The sequence below is a fragment of the Martes martes genome (assembly GCF_963455335.1).
Source record: "Martes martes genome assembly, chromosome: 14".
Lineage (NCBI taxonomy): Eukaryota > Metazoa > Chordata > Mammalia > Carnivora > Mustelidae > Martes > Martes martes.
The window spans coordinates 47,902,412-47,914,801 of NC_137902.1; the positions used below are offsets into that span (position 1 = coordinate 47,902,412).

The following is a 12,390-nucleotide window of genomic DNA, read 5'->3' on the forward strand; positions in this document are numbered from 1 at the left end:
CAGTGGCATGGGACATGGCTGCTTCATGACGGGGGCAAGGGGTCTTTGCAGTCACAGGCGATCCCGCCCATCCAACAGGAAGAAAATATGTCAGAGGGGCAGGGTTCCACAGAAGTTCCAGAAGATCTGTGTTCCGATGACCCTACTCCTTGCTCAGCCCAGCCCGGGTCCTGACACACAGCAGGTGCTTAACGCCTACCTGTTGAATTAATCAGTGGCCTGCTGGATGCATATGGGAAGGCCTGACTTGGGCTTTCCTGCTGAGGGGCCAGCACTCAGCAGCACGCTCCAGGGCACGTGACAGATGGCGGGTGCATCCGCACATGCCCCTCTGCGAGGCTGGGGTCCTGACCTCTTGAGCCCTTCCTGGTCAGAGGACATTTCAGGGCTGGGAAATGTCAGCATTTCCTATAGTCAGCAAAGCCAAGACTTCTGCACAGATGGAGGTAGGAGGGGTCCAAGGAGGGCAGGAGATCGGAAGCTGGGCCATTCCCGGGCCGGGCCTCCCCACACCACGTCTAGAGGCCCAAGAAGCCTAGGGCTGCCCCCTCTGTCCCCAGTGATCCTGGGTGTCCACCACCCAGGCCGGTGTGACCCCCTCCCCTGACTCCATGTCTCAGCCTTCTGGCTGCAGCCGGCCTGAACTGCTTACTTAGACAAACAGGGAAAGCAGCCACGTGACTGGCTAAGGTTTCCTGGACCAGACACGGACACACACACACACACACACACACACTCGCAGTGGGTCAGGTGGTCATGTGGCCCAGCAGGGCAGGGACTGGGTCAGCTCAGGTTCCCATGTCTCTGAAGGACAAGTGACTGGGCCTGCCTTTCTTCACCCAGAAGAATGCCTTCTCCAAACACTTGTTTTCTGCTTCCTGGACGCACCAGAGCCATGCTGGATGGGAAGAGGGTGGAGAGGGGGTGGGGGTGGGGAGGAAAGGGGGGAAGGAGGGGGAGGAGCCTGCGCCCAGCGCTGGCCTCCGTGGGGTGTTTTTCTTCCGCCCTCCCCACCCAGAGGGCAGCTGCCTGCTGGGAAACCGTGGCCGCCCAGCCAGGAAGAAACCCCGAGCCCAGCATTTGGATGTGAGGCAGGAGGGGGGCCGCGGCTCTGGGAGGAGGCTCCATGTGAGTCAGCGGCAGACCTGTCAAGGCCTCGTACCAGAGACGGGTTTTGCAGCAGGACTCCGTGGCCGGCCCGGGGGGGCATCCAGGGAGGAGAAAGGGTGGGAGAAGGGGGGGTCTGAAGCAGCTCTGCCTTTGGTCTGTTTTTCGGGAAAGGTCTGCGGGCCGGGGTTTTGAGGGCTCTTCCAGCTTTGGGGCTCTGTGTCTCAGATACTTCCCTAGAATGGCAGGCCTGTCCCCACAGCCCACTTAGGGAGAAGGGGATCATGTCTCTTGACAGGCAGGGCCGAGACCCGCTGGTGGGGGGAGGGGATGCCATCAGCCCATTGCCCTGGCCTCAGGCCTGACTCCCAGCAGGCCAGCGGACACAGAAACCCACCTCCCAGACACCTCAGGAAGGCGACAAAGAGACGAGGGGCGTGGCTGGGAGTTCTCAGATAGAAGCCACTTCCGGCTAGGCCTGGGTAAGTCCTTCAGCCTTTGCTGTATCACCGAATCCTCACAGCCACTCCACTAGGTAGGTGATGCTGTCACCCCATGCGACAGACAAGGGCTCAGCAACCTGAAGGTCACAGGGTTAATATGGGGCAGGCCGGGATCTGCTCCCTGACAGCGCGCTTCCAGCGTCTATGTTCTAACCAGAACCCCAAGTCCCTGGGGCCGGGCGCTGGGCTGGCCGGTCCTCTACAAAGCCCCGGACAAGGGGTCCCCAGGGATGTACACCCCCACTGCCCCAGGCAGCTTCTGGGAGGGTCTCCAGGGTGCGTGGACGAGGGGGGAAGACAGTGTGGGTGGGGGAGAGCAAGGGCAGGAGGGAAGAAAGAGAGAGCAGGTGGGGTGGGGGAGGGTGGAGAGAGATGGGAGAAACACAGAGAGAAAGAGAGGAGAGGAGAGGTTGGAGAAACAGAGATGGGGGCCAGGAGAGCTGGCGGCAGGAAGGAGGGCAGGCGGGAGGGAGGTAGAGGGGAGGAGGAGAGGAGGGCAGACACAGCCAGAAAGAGTGGAGGGGAAGAAAGGAAGGAAGGAGCAAGGAGAAGCAGACGATGTGGGTAATAACCCAGAAGCAAGGGGCAGGGATGGGAAGGCAGGAGGGAGAAGCAGAAAGACAGAAGGGAGCCGGGGTCAGAGAAGGAGAGGGCCCTGGAAAACCGAGAGGCAGAGGGAACACACACCCGCCCACCGAACATTAAATACCTAACAGGAGATGACAAATCAAATGGGAATTACTGCGGTAAAAACATAATTAGAAACTTGATTGAAGTTAAACAGAATTTACATAACACTGCAAATTAACTTTACACGGAAACTATTCACTGGGAAGGCAATGAAAAGGCATTTCATTAGTAATCTATATTTAAACAATAGGCACAATGGAGCCTTCTGATGAGGAACTTGGTGCCTTCAACCAGAGCGAGTGCCAAAGGCTGCTGGAGGACAGAAGGCAGTGGGTGCTCCAAGAGGAAGTGGGCAGGGTCTGGGACCTCATCCTTGCACCTGCTAGTGGGGGCTGGGGCTGGGCGGACGCAGGGGGCCAGAGCAGATTCTGGTACAGGTTCTGCCCTTGGCTTGCTGTGTGGCCCTGGGCAAGTATCTCACCTTCTCTGGGCCTCTGTTTCCTCATCTGCAAAATGAGGAATTTGACGCTGAGGCTCACATAAGAGTGCCTGCCAGCTGGGATATTGTAGGAGAACCTGGGAGATGGTGGCGGGCAGAGGTATGAGTCTGGGCTCAGGATTCAGAAGGAATCGGTTCAGAGCTCTGCCCTGCCACTTAGTAGCCGTGATATCATGCAAGCTTCTTCCTCTCTAGCCCTGCTTTACCCATCTGTTCAATGGAGATAAGCCCACTCCCACCCGACATCACCCAGGCAGTGGAAGGATTTAGGGAGAGATTGGGTGGGGACAGGTTTAAAGAAAAGTGAGTCTAAAGGCACAGGATTACTTGTCCCATCCGCCCGGAACACTAATTAGATTACCCACAGCCTCCTGCCACAGAGCTGGGCAGCATCAGAGCGGCTTCCCATGGCTCCCCAGTCCCCAGTGCAGAGTCAAGGGTGCATCTCCTAGAAGGACTGGGGGCCGCCAAGTCCCTGCGTGGCTCCATCCTATCATCAGTGGGGAGAAGTCTCCCAAGCCTTGGCTGAATCCCGGGCTTACGAGGCTGTGCACTCAGATAGATGTGCTGGACTGTGCCCCCCGGGAGGCCCCCAGATGGATTCATGCTCACCCTACCTCCCGTCCCACTCCTGGGCCCCGACCACGTGCACCTGCCCTGCCCCTGGGCAGCAGCGCAGCTCTGCAGCCTTCCCTGACAGAGCCGTGGGCATCTGCTGCTGTGAGGGAGTGTGAAGCCCCACGGACTCACAAAAGAGGATGCCTTCCCCCATCAAATTCACACACAATGGCCCACCAAAGGCAGCGAGCTCCTCTGCTCTAACTGGTGAGCGGGCAGCTCTGACACACACTCATAGTCAGGAAGTTTCTACGGTTTCTTTTAAGATAAAGGATCCAGCAGTGCTTAGAGATTCAATGGGAAGCTGCTGGGTGCCCCTCCCCCTGCAGGCAGCTCCAAGCGGCTGCCTTGAGCCCTGTGTTTTCAGACAAGTGCTCCAGGCAAGGGGGAGGTCTCCTGAGCCCAAGAACCTCACAGAGGAGGTGGGAGGTCAGGACAGGTGGAAACTTCTTTAAAGAAAGTGCCAAGTGTGCAGAGATCGGGGCAGGAGACTCCACTGAGACCAGGGAACGCTGGCCCAGGTGACACAGAGGGTTCTTGGACACGGGCTCACACTCAGCCCAGATGCTCATGGGCCTTGCCCCTGTGTGGCCACATGTGGACGGGAAAGCTGCTCTGGTTTCTCCTCCCTCTCTTCTACCCCTCTCCAAATATGGCTCATTGACTGAGGCCCCTGAGCCTTTTCTATGCTGTTCCCTCCACCTGGAGTGTCTTTTCCCTGCTTTGCCAGCAAAATTCTCCTCATCCATTGAGAGCCTGCTGTCTCAGTTCTCCCATGCCTCTGGCTGCACCTTCTCCGTCTCCTTTGCCATCCCCACCCTGCCTTCTCTCCCTCCAAGGGCTGGATGCTTGTGACTCGGACTCAGGCTTCTTATCAGCTCCCTCTCCATTCGCTCCCGACGTGACCTCATCAGCCTCATGGCTTGCAACCTCTTCGGTGCACAGCAGCTCCCACACTTCTATCCCCAGTCGGGTCCTCTCCATCTCCCAGACTCTTGTACCCAACTGCCCACTCAAGCTTCCCACTCGGGTGTCTCAAAGGCATCTCCAAGTTCATGTGTCTAAGACACGCTCCTCAGCTTCCTTCAGCCCTCCCCCACCATCACCCGTGGCTGAGCAAATGACCACCTTTGTTCTACCAGTGGCTCTTGTCCCAAACCCAAGAGCCTTCCTTGACTGTCCCCGTCTTCTCTCCTCGACACCTCTAATCCACACGCACTCCTGTCTACAAGGTCTTCGGAGTCATTCGGACTCTTGCGGTTCCCAGCCCCTTCCCCTGCTGGCTCTAGACCCAGCTGCCACCACCTCTACCTGGGTCCCGGCCACCTCCCTGCTCCACTCTTGCCTTCCTCCATGAGTGGGTCCCCCCAGGGGATTTCCCAGCCCCTCACTTCGCTGCAGCCACATGGCATCCCGGCTCCTTCCTTGAATGTGCCAAGCTCTAGTCTTACTCCCTCCTTCCATTTACGTCTCTGTTCAAAGGCTGCCTTGTCAGAGGCCTTCTGTGATCCTCCTTGGTCCGAGGACGTCCACTTCACCCCATCCGGCAGACTCTGTTCCTTTACTCCACTAACTTCCCTTCTTAGTACTTGGCATCACCGGACATAATATATATCACATTTTAGGTCTTTTCTGTCCATGCCTCTTCATGAGAATGTAAACACCATGAGGAAAGGAGGTCTTGATCATTTTATCTCCTGCTGGGTCTCCAAAACATCAAGCAGGTCCCTGCACGGAGAATTTCCTAACGAACACTTGGGATATGAGTAAATGAATGATGCCACTTCTTCCGGGAAGCCTTCCCTGACTGCCTGCCTGCAGAAACTGCACAAGGCCTCTTCTCCTCCCTTCCCTGTGTAGTCAGAGATACGACACAAGCCTTGAGCGCTGAACTTACGGAGTTGGGCCTGCCTCCATTGCAAACTGCAACATCTCAGGGCAGGGCTGGATCTGATACCTATCCTCCAAACCCAGCCCTTAGTGTAGGCCTGGCTTGGTATAGGAGTCAGTGAGTGTTGGATGTGTGAGCTAATAATGAGTAAATGGATGGCTGGAAAGATAGGTGGGTGAACAGAGGAGTAGATGGATGGACGGAGGGAGGAGTGACGTGGGCATGGTTGGGTGGGAGGATGGATGGATGGAAAGATGGCTACGTTAGAGGATGGATGACGGATGTAGGGATGGACAGAGGGATGGGTCTCACCACAGTCACACAATAAAGACTAGTGGTTGCTTAGGCTCGACAGGCAGACTTCTGTGTGGTGAGTGGGCAAGACCAGAGCAGTGTAGTGAGATTCGAAGTGCAGAAATGGATACCAGCAGACAGGATTGAGTTGAGCCTCGATGGTGTGAGCTGAGCTTGCTGTGTGACCGCTAACTTCCCTGTGCTTAGGTCTTGCAGTATAAACATGCAGATAATTATTCCTGCCCAGAGCGATCAGGGAAATCGATTTGAAGTTTCAAATACTGCCACAAAGGAGATCATGGCCACATTTCCAACGACTCACATGTCTGGCCAGTTCTGCCTCGGAAAGCCCTCTCTTCTCAAGCCCCATCGAGCCCTGCTGATGTGTGCCCTTAACGTTCCATCCACAGGGGCTGGACCCCTGGCCACACCCACAGAGTTCAAACAGAACCAGGCTGTTGAGCCAGATTAACTCCACATAACCATCAGGTCCAACGGAGGCACAGAATCCTCAAGAACTGAACTAAAACCGTGATCCATTTCCGAGATGGACAAACTGAAGCCCAGAGGCATTTTGTACCAGACACACACGAGGAGTTACGGAAGCCCGACAGCCTGGGTCAGGGGCTGGATGTGGAGACTGATGACCCTCAGCTCAGCCAGCTCCATGGTGACCAGCTGCCTGACCAGGCCCCTGGCCAGGCAGGTGAAGGTGGCCGGGTAGCACGCATGCAGCAGGGGTCTGCTGTTACCTTTCTAGGTCTGGTAGCTGAGGGACGGACGGCGGCTCTCTTCCTCACACCCCTCACAGCATCAGTCTGACACCCAGCGGCTCCTCCTCCTCCTCGTCCTGGGTACACAGGGACAGGGACGGGACACGTGTGAATAGCCAGGGACAAAGACTGCAGTCCACTCCCCCCACCTCCGTTCCCCCACGGCCAGGCTAATCTCCGCGGCCTCTCGGGCCACTGATGCACACCCTGGGATGCCTGATTTATCCAGGGCCCCGTCTCCCCCACCCTGCGGCACGGCCACGAGCCAGCCAACCCCTCCTGGTGGGAATCTTTAAGACTAAAACACATATTTAAGTTTTGTTTCTTCTGGTGCTCGGGAGATTTGTGTCGTTGTCTTTTTTCCTCCTGGTGAGAAAAGCAGAAGGCCATGGCCTTCCTGTGCGGCCCCTAGGCAGGGTGACAGGGAGAAGCTGTCGGGGTATTTTTAGCCGGCTACAGGCCCCCACAGCGTCTCCTCTCTGCCGTGCCTGGCTCCGCGGAATTATCTCACAGGGCCGGCCGGCAGCCACTTCTGAAGCCGCTCTCTGACCCCTGCCTGAATTCCTTCCTCGGTATGAACTGCTCACCAGATCTCTCGCCAGCACGTGGGGCCATTTTATGTGTGTCCCCCTCTTCAGAAAACTAGCTCACTTGCTGCCCTTCGTGACTCTTGGTCCCAGCTGAGTCCCGTCTGGACAGTGGCTTAACTAACATACATATTTTTGACTTAATTAATATTTACCTTTACTTCAAGTCACCTTTTTTTTTTTAGCTTCAATAAATCTGGCCTTGCCCAAATTGATCATATCCATGAAAGAGCCCATCTGATATGCTCATTACATATTGCCAATATCCCTTAATAAGTATACGACCGATGAAAGAAAAGTGTATGTCTTTCACTTACTACCAAATTCCAGAATCTTGTCACAGGCTACCGGAGTTACACGGGCCAAGCTTTGGCAAACTCACTGTTGCTTATCAGCCCTCTCCTCGCACAGAAAGAGTCATGGGGAGGGGTAGACGGCTCACAGGGCCCCAGAATCCACTAGCAAATAAGGTCAGGGGAAGTATAAGGAGGTCACAGTCATGATGTGCTAGAAACTTAATAATGTCCTTTCTTCACAACACTGGGCGAGACCATTTCTCTCCCCACAGGTGAACCTGGCTGTGAGAAGCTAGGCAGGTGGGCACTAGGCCTGGTGAGGAATGGGGCCCCAGGATGGGGTGTCCCAGTGGAGGGCTGCAGGCCACACTCGAGGACCAGGGTCCAAGATGGCATCTTTTCTCAGTATCCTTTGAGATCTCTGGTTCCCATCTGCCCCTTGCACCAGGCTCCTTCAGGCCAAAGTTGGTCAGCAGGGGCTAAAAGCACAATCTCTTCTCTGGTTAGATTTGAAAGCACAGAATGCCTCCCCCTCTGAGCTCCTGTGGCCCTGGGTGTCCATCCTGGTGTTCCAGAATGGAATAAGTGTTCCCAGGTATGCCATGAGGGGTAGAGCCCGATGACCCCAGAGGCCTAGCCTTGTGGTTCTTGGGCCTCACTGAGGCCCTCCGTCTTTCCCCACTCTGCCCGCAGGTTGGAGACCCTGACTGGGCCCCCAGCCCAGTGCCCGGGCGCCTGCCCCTCCCGCTGAGAACAGGATGTGGGTGTCAGGAGGTGAAGGAGAGTGTGGGGTCGGGGTGGGGAGTGGCCTCGGGACTGACTTCCTGAAGGCTGATCGGTTTACCACAGTCAGTTGGGCCCAGGACCGCACAGCTGTGAGTTATAAATGTCCCTGTCAGAGCCCAGGCTGAGAGGCCCCTCCGCTGGTGGAGGGGCGAGGGTCCATAGCCCCCACTCCTCCAGGGGGCTTTCCAGGTGAGGGCCCATCCTCCAGGAAGCCCTCCCCAAGTGTGTAGCCCTCATGACCTGTGAGCTCGATCAACTTCTGTCTCTATGATGTCTGATGCAACAGGGTCTAATCCCACCTCCTCCTGCCCACTCTTTTCCCTTCCAGGTGTCAATCTTGTGGTTCCAGCTACCTTGCGAGCTCTCAGAGGGCAGGGACCAGGCTGGGCTTCCACCCGGCATGAAACCCAGGACTTGGCACACAGCCAGCCACCCTGGTGACAGCCTCAGGGGCAACTGTTCCAACTCAGCAACCTGCTTCCCACGACCCCAACCGCCCCTTGTGCCTGCCCACTGGGGCCCACATAGCACAGAAGAAGGGGCAGGGGAGGAGGAGGAACAGGGCTCTGGCCGGCAGTGCAGGGACGTTTGCCCACAGGCATGGGGCTCTGGGCTATGCGCGTCCAGCGGCTCCTTCAGGGTCCCATTCTCCCTGCTTGCTCTCCTTAGGGCTCCCTCAGCCTGGGGTGTGCAGTGTGGCTCGCAGTCTGGGGTGCTCAGGGCCAAGCCTACAAGGTGAGAAGCCAGGTCCCTCCATCCCCGAGGCCCCGAGCCAGGCCACACAGGGCCAGGCCTCCGAACTGCAGTAAAGGCAACAGGAATAAGCAGGGGGTGGTCCAGGCTCATGGGGCCTGAGGCATATACTATTTCGGGGTCCTCTTTAGAAATATATATAGAACTACAGATACTTATTTAAAATGAGAAAAGAAACACCAGCACATTCCTAGAGCCTCAGGAGTCCAGGCCTCTCTAAACCATTTACCAGGGATGCTCACACAGGAATGTTCCCGACATCAACCTGCTGCCCGCCCCACCTAGAACACTCCACAGCCGCCCGCAGAACTCCCACTTTCCCCAGGGCGGTGCAGGGGTGGGGCCCAGAGGCCAGAGCTTCATGAGTTCCTGGCCAGTCGGCCTCTGATCAATAACAGTGATGCAACTGCCAATGAACATAATATCTAACATTAACGGGCCTTGACCTGGTACCATTCTAAGTACTTGATGTGAATGAACTCATTTAACCTCCCCACAACCTCCAAGGTAGGTACCCTGCCTATTTTAACAGGCGAGGACACAGTCACAGCAAGGTTCAGAAGCCAGCCCGCGGTCACACAGGCAGGATATGAACCCCGACAGTCCAGCGCTGTTGCAGGTATGAGCCCGCAACCAGTGCTCCCGGGTCCTGCTCTGGAGGGCCCAGGAGCCTTTTCTCTGATGCAGAGCCTCAGACAGCAGGGGTGACCAAGGGTGGACACTGCGTGAAGTCCCCTCTGATTAAACCATTCATTCCGCACAAATCCTCACGTGCCAGCACCAACCTTGTGACAGTAAACGGGGCTCCACCCCCATTTTCTCGCTTTGTTCAGAGCATGCTGGGGTCCTCTCAATGGGCAGAAGTGGGCACCCCACTGACCTCTTGGGGCTGGGGAGGTATCCCAGAGATGAGCTGGGCCCACCCAAAGAGACCATGAGTCAGGGGTGAGGAGTGGGCTTTGCTGAAGGTCACGTAGCATGCTGTCCAACTCCTTCATCTTATAGACACGAGAAACATGGCTTCCCCAGGGCCACCCAGGGAGCGGTGACCCTGCGTGAGGCCTAAGGCCAGTCTCTGTAGGGGTGGGGCAGGTTGCCAGCAGCCCCAGGGGCAGTCAAGGCCTGGTGCTGGTGGGACAGGCTGGCCAGGCCGCAGCAGAGGGAGGACACAACCCTGCCTTTTGGCCTCCTTGGAGCAGGCCCTTTGTTTTCTCTCTCTGTTTTCCATCTGCCCGCGCCCCCAGCCTTCCAGGCTTCCCCTGATTGTGTTCAGGGCGATAAAAGGGCAGATGAGCGCGAGATCTCTGGCAGCCGTCACCTCACATAGACACTGTGGCGGCGGCGGGTGGCTAAGGGGGGCCCTGGGCGGGTGACTGGGCTCACCACCAGCTGTGCAGAGCTCTTCTCTGAGGGACGCTTGGCCCATGGCCCTCAGAACCCTTTTGGCAACCCTGGGAGCAAAACACCACCACCTCCCATTTTACGGAGGGTGAGACTGAGGCTCCAGAGAGCAGTGGCCAGGACTGGGTCTCTAGTCTCCGAGATTTCCAACAGGCCATGCCCACCATGGTCCTGACCTCTCTGGCCACCCACAGGACACCCGGCCTCATCAGTCGTTCTGCCTTTATATCCAGAAAGGGCCATTCTCAGACTGTCCAGGAAAAAGAGAGTGGAAGGTCAGCCAGGGTCTTGTCTGCCAAGGCCCGGGGAGCTGGCTGGTCAGAAAGTCCCCTCGAAATCACTTAGCCACAGCTGGTCACTCTGTGCGAGATGGAGCAGAGTCTGACTTCCCGCCTCCCTGAAATACAGTCCTTTTAGACTGCTTCTGGGGGCAAATGCTTCCTCTGTGGTGGGCTAATTCTTACTGACAGCAGTGAGAACAGCGTGATCCAGGGACACTGTTGGCCTGGGTGTGGGATGGGGCAGTGGTGGCCTGCAAGCCAGGGCCTGGCCAACCCTGACTTCAGGTCCCTGTTGTCGACCCTGGCCTCACTCGCCTGGCCTCCTGTGACCTGGTGTTCTCAGACCCTCCCTGAGCATGTCCCCAATTTCAGTTACCAGATACTTTAAGTCTCACCTGTGTTCCATCTAAATTATTTATGTATTGTTATTGAAATCACTTTCTTTTTACATACCCTCATTCAAAGCAATACTGTGTGAAATCATGGGTTTACTATATTAATCATATTTTTTCTAATTTCCATAAGGATAAATATGTAACATTAAGATCTGAAATTCAGACACTCACACGGGCCCTGGTAGCCCACAGAGCTGGAGGCCCGATGCTGTGTGCAGGCAGGTCCTGGGGAAGCTGGCCAAGACTTGGGGGGCGAGCCTCTGGAGATATGCTCAGGGGGCTGTGAGAGCAGAACCCTGTGCTGGATGGGGAAGTGGGAGGAGGTGTAAGTTCCAGAAGGGTACACAGAAGGTTTGGTTTGGCAGTCGGCTCAGACCAGACGACTACCTCTTCTCTCTGTTGGGCCTGGAGTTTAGACCCGATATTTCCTAGCTGCAGATAAAGCCATCTCCTCACTGATTCCTCCTGACCCAAGCACGATGCAGCCAGAGGAGCCCTGGAGGCGGAGCCCAAACACGTGCGGCAGGGCCTGTCTCTTTACTGGGGGACGCTAGACCTCTCTGGGCCTCAGTGTCTGCATCTGTACAGAAACTATGAGTGAGCCAAAGGTTCCTCTCAGCCTCTCTGAACCATGGTGACCTCCGGGCCCCAGGCTGATCTTCTCACCACCAACGGAGACCTCCCTTGACCCATCCCTCCCACACCTGATCAGGGGCCTCAAGCGACTTCTGGGGTGCCAAGGGGAGAAGGGCCATCCTGTGTGACAGCTACAAAATTAGATAATCAGCTAATCACCAGCAAATTAGCATCCCATCTTTACATAGAACAAATATAGTATTTACGTAAAAGTTGTTAGGAGTTTCTCTTTTTAATTAGCAGAAATAAATGCAAAATAAATGGTAATTAGGCAGCTGATGGATTTGGTAGCACAATTATGCCTGCAGCCGTGCCCTAGTCCTTAAGCGTTGTGCACGCCGAAGAATCAGAGGGGCCTATTTATAAAGTTTATTTATAAAACAAAGTTAGCAGAAACAGAGGGACCAGGCCTGGGCATTGCTGAGGGAGGGGGTCTTGGTTGCAGGGGCAGGGCACTGGGAGGAGAGGAGCTTCAGTGCCCAAGGAATGGAGGGGTGCTTCGTGCTTAGTGTTGGGCTCTGGAAGTGTACGACCAAGGCCCCCACATGTCTATTTCAGGCCCTGCATGTGTCACTGGGAATGGCCTCCCTGACAGGAAGCAGGCTAGAGCTGCATGGAGGGTCTGAAAACAGCTGTTCTGTGCACTCCTGTCTCTTTCCCTCCCCTGGTCCCTACCTCTCTCTTCTTTGCTGGCCTATTCCTTCACTGAGTATTCTCTGTCCTGCACCCAGAGACATACCCTTCTAGAATATTGCCCATTTCCTCCAGAAACTCAGGAGAACCAGGTACAGAATAAAGTACCCAAACACTAGGATTACATTTCAGACCAGTGGAGAACCCAATGGGAGTACAGAGGCAGGAGTCCTGAGAGGAGGCAGCCCAGAGGAAGAGATAAGAGCTGGGTTTTGAAGGATGCATAGGAGTTTTCTGAGACGGTGGG

The 12,390-nt window shown here is 56.0% G+C and overlaps 1 protein-coding gene across 1 annotated transcript in view; it reads right to left on the reverse strand.

The window, feature by feature from the left end:
* LOC308354923 (zinc finger MIZ domain-containing protein 1-like) overlaps nt 1–12,390 on the reverse strand; it is a 139,027-nt gene that overhangs the window by 65,890 nt on the left and 60,747 nt on the right. The window contains exon 3 of the mRNA XM_080822745.1: nt 6,295–6,392. The gene's annotated coding sequence lies outside the window, so the exon portion shown is untranslated. The remainder of the gene's footprint in view (nt 1–6,294; nt 6,393–12,390) is intronic.